Source organism: Physella acuta, unplaced genomic scaffold (assembly GCF_028476545.2).
Source record: "Physella acuta isolate Inbredline_101_S28 unplaced genomic scaffold, ASM2847654v3 ptg001487l, whole genome shotgun sequence".
Taxonomy (NCBI): domain Eukaryota; kingdom Metazoa; phylum Mollusca; class Gastropoda; family Physidae; genus Physella; species Physella acuta.
This window is the reverse complement of record NW_026733002.1, coordinates 207,028-217,500: the sequence shown is the minus strand read 5'-3', so window position 1 is coordinate 217,500 and position 10,473 is coordinate 207,028.

The window sequence follows — 10,473 nt, the reverse complement described above, 5'->3', positions numbered from 1 at the left end:
GCTATAGACCAATAGTGTCGCACGCTATAGACCAATGGTGTCGCATGCTATAGACCAATGGTGTCGCATGCTATAGACCAATGGTGTCGCTCGCTATAGACCAATAGTGTCGCCACATAACAGTTAGCCCGCGTTATTTAATGTTGAACATGGGGTAGCACTTGATATGAACCCGTGGGGTAGCCCGTAATGAATTTACTAGTTGCTGACCCTGATATATCAATGGAACTAGAAAAAAGCCCATCACGCTGACCCATGTTGCTGCCCCCGTAGCTGACCCATGTTGCTGCCCCCGTAGCTGACCCATGTTGCTGCCCCCGTAGCTGACCCATGTTGCTGCCCCCGTAGCTGACCCATGTTGATGCCCCCGTAGCTGACCCATGTTGATGCCCCCGTAGCTGACCCATGTTGCTGCCCCCGTAGCTGACCCATGTTGCTGCCCCCGTACCTGACCCATGTTGCTGCCCCCGTAGCTGACCCATGTTGCTGTCCCCGTACCTGACCCATGTTGCTGCCCCCGTACCTGACCCATGTTGCTGCCCCCGTAGCTGACCCATGTTGCTGTCCCCGTACCTGACCCATGTTGCTGCCCCCGTACCTGACCCATGTTGCTGCCCCCGTAGCTGACCCATGTTGCTGCCCCCGTAGCTGACCCATGTTGCTGTCCCCGTAGCTGACCCATGTTGCTGTCCCCGTAGCTGACCCATGTTGCTGTCCCCGTACCTGACCCATGTTGCTGCCCCCGTAGCTGACCCATGTTGCTGTCCCCGTACCTGACCCATGTTGCTGCCCCCGTAGCTGACCCATGTTGCTGTCCCCGTACCTGACCCATGTTGCTGTCCCCGTAGCTGACCCATGTTGCTGCCCCCGTAGCTGACCCATGTTGCTGCCCCCGTAGCTGACCCATGTTGCTGTCCCCGTAGCTGACCCATGTTGCTGTCCCCGTAGCTGACCCATGTTGCTGTCCCCGTACCTGACCCATGTTGCTGCCCCCGTAGCTGACCCATGTTGCTGTCCCCGTACCTGACCCATGTTGCTGTCCCCGTACCTGACCCATGTTGATGCCCCCGTAGCTGACCCATGTTGCTGCCCCCGTAGCTGACTCATGTTGCTGCCCCCGTACCTGACCCATGTTGCTGCCCCCGTAGCTGACCCATGTTGCTGTCCCCGTAGCTGACCCATGTTGCTGTCCCCGTAGCTGACCCATGTTGCTGTCCCCGTACCTGACCCATGTTGCTGCCCCCGTAGCTGACCCATGTTGCTGTCCCCGTACCTGACCCATGTTGCTGTCCCCGTACCTGACCCATGTTGATGCCCCCGTAGCTGACCCATGTTGCTGTCCCCGTAGCTGACCCATGTTGCTGTCCCCGTACCTGACCCATGTTGCTGTCCCCGTAGCTGACCCATGTTGCTGTCCCCGTAGCTGACCCATGTTGCTGTCCCCGTACCTGACCCATGTTGCTGCCCCCGTAGCTGACCCATGTTGCTGTCCCCGTACCTGACCCATGTTGCTGTCCCCGTACCTGACCCATGTTGATGCCCCCGTAGCTGACCCATGTTGCTGCCCCCGTAGCTGACTCATGTTGCTGCCCCCGTACCTGACCCATGTTGATGCCCCCGTAGCTGACCCATGTTGCTGCCCCCGTAGCTGACTCATGTTGCTGCCCCCGTAGCTGACCCATGTTGCTCTCCCCGTCGCTGACCCATGTTGCTGCCCCCGTAGCTGACCCATGTTGATGCCCCCGTAGCTGACCCATGTTGCTGCCCCCGTAGCTGACCCATGTTGCTGCCCCCGTACCTGACCCATGTTGCTGCCCCCGTAGCTGACCCATGTTGCTGCCCCTAAGATTGATCAAAATGCCAATTTTAAAAAGTTTTAAAAAATCGAAAGGTTTACAGCATAAGTAAGGTCAGCTGGTGCCGAGGGGGGGGGGGGGGGTCTGGTCAGCAATTGACCCCAGCACAAGCTCTGCTATTATTGTCCTGGCCAAGGCAAACTTGTGTTTACAAATGTAGGCCAATGACCAGACATTAGCCGTGGCTATTGTTGGGGGGGGGGGGGGGGGGGCGGGGTCAGCCAGCTGGACGGTCAGCTGGCTCGTCATGGCGGACTATTGGATTCTTCCAGTGGACAAGGGCTAGGCTGACCTACGGGCTGGACCATTCATTTAACCATTCATTACACGTGCTGGGTGAGATGGGGGATGTCAGCTTTTGTCTTCTTGTTTTTGAAGGGCAGGGGGGGAGGGGGGGGGGCACGACGAGATTAAGTTGAGAGAATGGTCAGTTGCCATCAGCAAGTGTAAGTGTTGTTGGCCCACTGAAAGACAGTGTTGTTGGCCCACTGAAAGTGTTGTTGGCCCACTGAAAGACAGTGTTGTTGGCCCATTGAAAGTGTTGTTGGCACACTGAAAGTGTTGTTGGCCCACTGAAACTGTTGTTGGCCCACTGAAAGACAGTGTTGTTGGCCCACTGAAAGACAGTGTTGTCGGCCCACTGAAAGTGTTGTCGGCCCACTGAAAGTGTTGTCGGCCCACAGAAAGTGTTGTCGGCCCACTGAAAGTGTTGTTGGCCCATTGAAAGTGTTGTTGGCCCACTGAAAGACAGTGTTGTTGGCCCACTGAAAGACAGTGTTGTTGGCCCACTGAAAGACAGTGTTGTCGGCCCACTGGAAGTGTTGTTGGCCCACTGAAAGACAGTGTTGTTGGCCCACTGAAAGACAGTGTTGTTGGCCCACTGAAAGTGTTATTGGCCCACTGAAAGACAGTGTTGTTGGCCCACTGAAAGACAGTGTTGTTGGCCCACTGAAAGACAGTGTTGTCGGCCCACTGGAAGTGTTGTTGGCCCACTGAAAGACAGTGTTGTTGGCCCACTGAAAGACAGTGTTGTTGGCCCACTGAAAGTGTTGTTGGCCCACTGAAAGACAGTGTTGTTGGCCCATTGAAAGTGTTGTTGGCACACTGAAAGTGTTGTTGGCCCACTGAAACTGTTGTTGGCCCACTGAAAGACAGTGTTGTTGGCCCACTGAAAGACAGTGTTGTCGGCCCACTGAAAGTGTTGTCGGCCCACTGAAAGTGTTGTCGGCCCACAGAAAGTGTTGTCGGCCCACTGAAAGTGTTGTTGGCCCACTGAAAGTGTTGTCGGCCTACTGAAAGTGTTGTTGGCCCACAGAAAGCAGTGTTTCTTCTAGACTTTTTTCTCCGAGGGGAAGACAGCGTTGTTGGCCCACTGAAAGTGTTGTCGGTCCACTGAAAGTGTTGTCGGCCCACTGAAAGACGGGAGCATCGAACATCAGCAAGCATGCATGCTGTGACCACAACGAGAGCCACAAAGCATGGACGCTGTGAGCCACAACAAGAGCCCACAATGCCAAGTCACACGTCTTGGCCAGCCGATCCTGAGAACAAGAACAACTCGATACGCAAGTCCAGTCACGTGATCCGCTCAATCCATCTGCGCTGATTAGCGAGCCGGCTTGTGTTTCCAGTGTCCCCACTATTGGCGCTCACAGCCTGGCCATTAGTTCCAGACGGTTCTGCTACTGTGCTCATGGAGCACGTGCTCGTACCTGCGTGAGTGCCTGTATCAGCTCATTACAGTCTAGGGCAGCAGGGTCGATCGAGGCTCCCCCCGCCCTCGTCATTTATCTTTGATCACCACCCAGCGCTAACGTCAGTCAGGAATTTTGATCTCATTGCAGACGCGCTGCTAACTCACGTGATCAGAGTTTCTTCCAGGCATCTCTTCGGGGGGGGGGGGGGCAGCCCCCAACGAAAAATTGTTACCGCCCCCCCCCCCCACCGAACGGAATGAAATTTATATAATTTATATAGAAAATATATACTTTTAACAGTGTCCGCCCCCTCGAAGAAAGTTTACCGCCCCCCCCCCCCCGAAAATTTCAAGTGCCACCCCCCCCCCCCCCCCCCCGGAGAAAAAAGTCTGGAAGAAACACTGCACTTGATTCATAAGAACATACGTAAACCAGCAGATATTTTTTTACAAGCTTTTATTTAACTCACTTCCTCAGTCGTCAGTCTGTCGTCAGTCTGTCGTCCGTCTGTCGTCAGTCGGTCTAGATCGAAACGCTCGAGCGCAATTGCAGGCACTTCTAATTGACAGATGCGGTTCGTTATTGGTACGTGTGGTCTTGTTGGTTGTCTTTATATGTTCGTGTGGTCTTGTTGGTTGTCTTTATATGTTCGTGTGGTCTTGTTGGTTGTCTTTATATGTTCGTGTGGTCTTGTTGGTTGTTGTCTTTATATGTTCGTGTGGTCTAGTTAACTGTCTTTATATGTTCGTGTGGTCTTGTTGGTTGTTGTCTTTATATGTTCGTGTGGTCTTGTTGGTTGTCTTTATATGTTCGTGTGGTCTTGTTGGTTGTTGTCTTTATATGTTCGTGTGGTCTTGTTGGTTGTCTTTATATGTTCGTGTGGCCTAGTTAACTGTCTTTATATGTTCGTGTGGTCTTGTTGGTTGTCTTTCTATGTTCGTGTGGTCTTGTTGGTTGTCTTTATATGTTCGTGTGGTCTTGTTGGTTGTTTTCTTTATATGTTCGTGTGGTCTTGTTGGTTGTTGTCTTTATATGTTCGTGTGGTCTTGTTGATTGTCTTTATATGTTCGTGTGGTCTTGTTGGTTGTTGTCTTTATATGTTCGTGTGGTCTTGTTGGTTGTCTTTATATGTTCGTGTGGTCTTGTTGGTTGTCTTTATATGTTCGTGTGGTTGTTGGTTGTCTTTATATGTTCGTGTGGTCTTGTTGGTTGTTGTCTTTATATGTTCGTGTGGTCTTGTTGGTTGTCTTTATATGTTCGTGTGGTCTTGTTGGTTGTCTTTATATGTTCGTGTGGTCTTGTTGGTTGTTGTCTTTATATGTTCGTGTGGTCTTGTTGGTTGTCTTTATATGTTCGTGTGGTCTTGTTGGTTGTCTTTATATGTTCGTGTGGTCTAGTTAACTGTCTTTATATGTTCGTGTGGTCTTGTTGGTTGTTGTCTTTATATGTTCGTGTGGTCTTGTTGGTTGTCTTTATATGTTCGTGTGGTCTAGTTAACTGTCTTTATATGTTCGTGTGGTCTTGTTGGTTGTTGTCTTTATATGTTCGTGTGGTCTTGTTGGTTGTCTTTATATGTTCGTGTGGTCTTGTTGGTTGTCTTTATATGTTCGTGTGGTCTTGTTGGTTGTCTTTATATGTTCGTGTGGTCTTGTTGGTTGTTGTCTTTATATGTTCGTGTGGTCTTGTTGGTTGTCTTTATATGTTCGTGTGGTCTTGTTGGTTGTCTTTATATGTTCGTGTGGTCTTGTTGGTTGTATTTATATGTTCGTGTGGTCTAGTTAACTGTCTTTATATGTTCGTGTGGTCTTGTTGGTTGTCTTTATATGTTCGTGTGGTCTAGTTAACTGTCTTTATATGTCCGTGTGGTCTTGTTGGTTGTTGTCTTTATATGTTCGTGTGGTCTTGTTGGTTGTCTTTATATGTTCGTGTGGTCTAGTTAACTGTCTTTATATGTTCGTGTGGTCTTGTTGGTTGTCTTTATATGTTCGTGTGGTCTAGTTAACTGTCTTTATATGTCCGTGTGGTCTTGTTGGTTGTTGTCTTTATATGTTCGTGTGGTCTTGTTGGTTGTCTTTATATGTTCGTGTGGTCTTGTTGGTTGTCTTTATATGTTCGTGTGGTCTTGTTGGTTGTCTTTATATGTTCGTGTGGTCTTGTTGGTTGTTGTCTTTATATGTTCGTGTGGTCTTGATGGTTGTCTTTATATGTTCGTGTGGTCTTGTTGGTTGTTGTCTTTATATGTTCGTGTGGTCTTGTTGGTTGTCTTTATATGTTCGTGTGGTCTAGTTAACTGTCTTTATATGTTCGTGTGGTCTTGTTGGTTGTTGTCTTTATATGTTCGTGTGGTCTTGTTGGTTGTCTTTATATGTTCGTGTTTGACGCTGACTGTGGCCTGACGGTACATTGTGATTTATAAGCTTAGCTTATCGCACCAGATAATGCAGATCTAAAGATGTGAGTGACATCACAGCTATCATAAAACTGATTTTACCGTTAACTCTAAGTAGATCTAGTTGTAAATACGGAAATCAATTTCTTACTAATAACATGAGAGCTAATCGATTCTCCACCACAAAACTCAAAGATAATCGATTACGTACCAACATAAAAAGTAGTCGAGTCTGCACCAAACTAATCCTTTGGAACTGAAACAAGTGACAGGATTATAGGTTTATCAGCACGGGGTATTCGTCGAGCTTTACTCGTCAGGGCTGTTCAGATAGATAGGGCTGCTTATAATAACAGAAACACATATACACAGACAAATATGTGACATAGATCGGAACATTGACAGACACATACGTGACATAGATAGGCTCATATACATATATGTTGACAGACACATAATCCAACATGTTTCAGATATAAATGAAATAAACAAATACTTAGATATAACATTACTATATTGATAACCAAGAGCATGATAACATCCAAACATACAAATGTCTACATCATACATACACATATACACTCAGATATACGTATAAATAACCAGAACATACAAAAATTGATTTCACATTAAAACACCCATACACATAGATAAGCAAACACACACAAATGTGAGAGGGTGCATAGAAATGTGGGAGGAATGGGGAAGGTGCTTAGAAAGTGTGGTTGTGGTGTTTAAAATGTGAGTGGTTGTGGTTTTAAGGAATATGAAAAGACGAAAGTTCACAGAAAGACGGATGAGAAAATTGAGTCGAAGTTTGAGAATATAGAGCAGAATAAGTTGGTGACAGATTTATTTCTCCCTAAGTAATGTGATGGTCTGAAGGAAATCAATGACTAGTTGACACATGAATACAAAGAAACGCGGGGAGCTTGGCTACAGATGGCTGAATTGGTCAATGTCTAGGCCCGCTCAAGTGGACTACGTACACCAAGATGGCGGGACAATGGTGGAAAACCTGTTACTTGCACCGTGTGTTGATCTATCGGCAAGTGAGGATCTAGCTTATGGCTCGTTCACACTTTACACAGGCTTATGGCTCGTTCACACTCTACACAGGCTAATGGCTCGTTCACATTTTACACATGCTTATGGCTCGTTCACACTTTACACAGGCTTATGGCTCGTTCACACTTTACACAGTCTTATGGCTCGTTCACATTACACAGGTTTATGGCTCGTTCACACTTTGCACAGGCTAATGAGTGGTTCACACTTCACAGTCTCACAGACTTATTGAACTCGTGATATATTTTGGAGTATCAATCAATACTGTATCTAATGTTTATTTCATTTCGAAGAATAAACAATTGGGAATAAGAAAAAATATGTAAAATATGAAAATTAGAACGAATAAGAGTAAAACATTAAAATATGTTCTCAAGCTTCTTGTTCGAATGACTTGTACTGTTTGCATGTGGTGGAAGGTTTCAACTCAATGTGGGACCATTTGGAATGACTGCATCAGTACACGTCTTTCAAACAACGCCGTTTAGTGATTCTCCTATGACATCGTAAGAATAGTTTCAAATAGATAAGTTACATTGCTGACAAATCTTAGGGCATAAACATGCCTTAATATATCGGTCAAATATATGTTCAAATAGATAAGATAACCCGGTGTCGTCGTTTTCGGCGGCCATTATTTCCATAAAGAGAGTTTTAAAAAGTAAAATTTGCATTAAAAAACAACATAAAATGAAATTCCACAAAAAAAGATAGTTGCCTATTGACAAACTTTTAATGCGTTATAATAATTGTAAGCGTCTAGCTATAGCTTTGATGATATATCTCTTTGTTATATATATTAGGTTCTAACAATGTTATTTATTTTCCGTATGATACGCTAGATTGATCTACTAATTAGAGATTAGAGAATATAATGAATTTATCTAAATCTACAGAGAAACTAAGTGCCTTCAGGGAAAAATAGCTTTAGGCCAATTAAAATTTAATATAAAAAACAAAACAAAATTGTATAAAACATAATGAATAATTTAGTTTTTAAAGGAACTATTTAAGGCCTTAAATCTTTCAACTAATTATCTGTTTTATAGCAATGGAATAGGTTAAATTAGGATATACTTTAATCAAAAACAATATTTGGTGTAATTTTTCATGTTTTAAAGTAGAGTAGCTCCGCTTGAATGTTTTCCGCAATGCCAGATCAAAGTGATTTTTTTTACTGTCAAATATTAGTTTTAATCCAAAACAAAAATCATTCTATAGCGTGTGGTAAAATATAATTGGTTTTATTTTTAAGATATTAAAGAATTATGAACTAACAAAATATATCATTTTGAAAAAGTTCAACTAAATAAAAATTAAAATATGTTTAACAAACATATCAAGAAAACCGCCATAAAAAAAATACCAATCCTCTGCAAATTGAAAATAGAAATTTATCATATTACTCAATGATGACCGAGCTAAAAAAACATTCTAGAAAGAAATCGATGTTGTCATTTATGAATGACACCAAAACCTATAGTTATCCAAAGGATGACGGGTGGTCTAGTATGATTTAAAGCTGTGTTCCAACTCGAAAAAGGCATTGAAAGAGTAGATGTAATTAGGGCAGACAGTGACAACTGTGAATAGTGTTGTCTGATGTTTTCTTTTCACACATAAGAGCTGAACACGGACGTAATTAAGGGGCAGATAATTTTTGTTTACAGTTAACATCGGAGCTGCTAGTTGAATTTTCAATCAAATGTTTTCCTGTGTCGGGGAAGGGGGGGGGTTGGGTCGGTCGATTTAATTGAGGACGAACGGAACTGTAGTTCCTTAAAAAGGTACTACTTTTAAAAATACCCTTCAATATCGACTTACTAGTTTAATTAGCTTAATTCCTAATTACTAAAACAAATAGAAATAGAACTGTTAATAAAATATAAATCTTAAACATAAAACCTGTGAAAATAAGAAAATTAAACACTTCTGTTTGTCTGTAGGAATTCCTGAGCGACTAATACTTGCACTTTTATTAGAAAGAATATATCTTTTTATGTTCTTATATTCGGTGCTTTTAAAACGTGTTACTCAGTAGCGTACGCAGGGGGGGGGAGCAGGGGGAGCAGCCGCTCCCCCTCTGGCCATCTTCAGCAAAGTGGCGCCTTTTTGGAAACTTTTTAAACTCAAAGTTTTAAACAATGATATTTGTTTAAAAAAATATCTTTGGTCGGAACATCTATGTAAATCACAAGATTTCTTTTCATGCAGCAATTAAGCATTATTGTACTAGTCTAGTAGTGTCTACGTTTACAACACGTATTAACAGCTGCATCCGTTTGCCATTCTAAAAATAACCATTACGATGTATTGCAATGTTTAAAAAACCTCTACGGTAGTACCACTTGGCAAGAGGGGTGTTAAGTTTAAGGCAACTGTATAATGTATTTGCTTACGAATAATTGAATTAGAAAATGTTATACATAAAACTTCACACATAATTACTTTATATATACAGTTTGAATCGTGTGATTAATTTTTAAAAAATTGCAATACAGAAACATAATATACAACTGATGTGGCACCTCTATTAAAATTTACTTATGAGCGAACTGCGTAGTGGTGGGGAAATTTTGACATGGTCAACAACGTCATCACGATGAAGTAGTAGTATTCTTACAGTTTGGGCGATAGTGATTACGATTACAAAGTATATGATGCAACCCCTCTCCCCCATGGACCCCCCTGTAAAAAGATATTGTTATAATACCACTGCTACTTATTTAAATCTATTTCTGTAATATATATTTGTGTAATATATATTTGTGTAATATATATGTATGTTTAGAACAGTCATTTAAAAACTGACGCTATGTTCACTCTGAGTTGGTTATCTCTCTCCCCCCCCCCCCCCCACACACACACACCTCACCACCACAATTGTGTAGAGCGACATTAATCTCACACCTAGGTATACACTGGGTTGGATAATTGACCTAAAGTGAACGGACAGTGGTGAGTGAAGTTGAACCCCCCCCCCCCCCAAACCACCCCGAACTGATCTGTTAAGTACATGTAGAAAAACGTGTAATGATGTACCAAAGTACCATGTCGCGAGAAAATTAGCTTTTTAAACGTAAAACTCTGTGAATATTGTTTTTGCAACTACCAGTAAAAAGGTGTGTGATCAATACAGTGATCTAACCCATGCCTATCACTATGTTAAAAATGATCTTTAAAGAACGCAAAGAAGCATTAGTTAATTAAAATATGTGATCTGAACTAAAAGACCGAAAATTAGTTAAATGTAAGCTGTTATTCCGAATGTTTTTCTGTTATTCCGAATGTTTTTCTATTATTTCGAAAAGCGTGTTTTTACACCAACTCTGATTTTAAAAACTTTCATTATGCTGTTATACTTTAGCATTTATGAAGACGATATATTAAATTCTGAATAAATAACAAAACTATTTTGTAAACACGAATAGTGTGAAACAATTTTATTATATTCTAAAGTAAT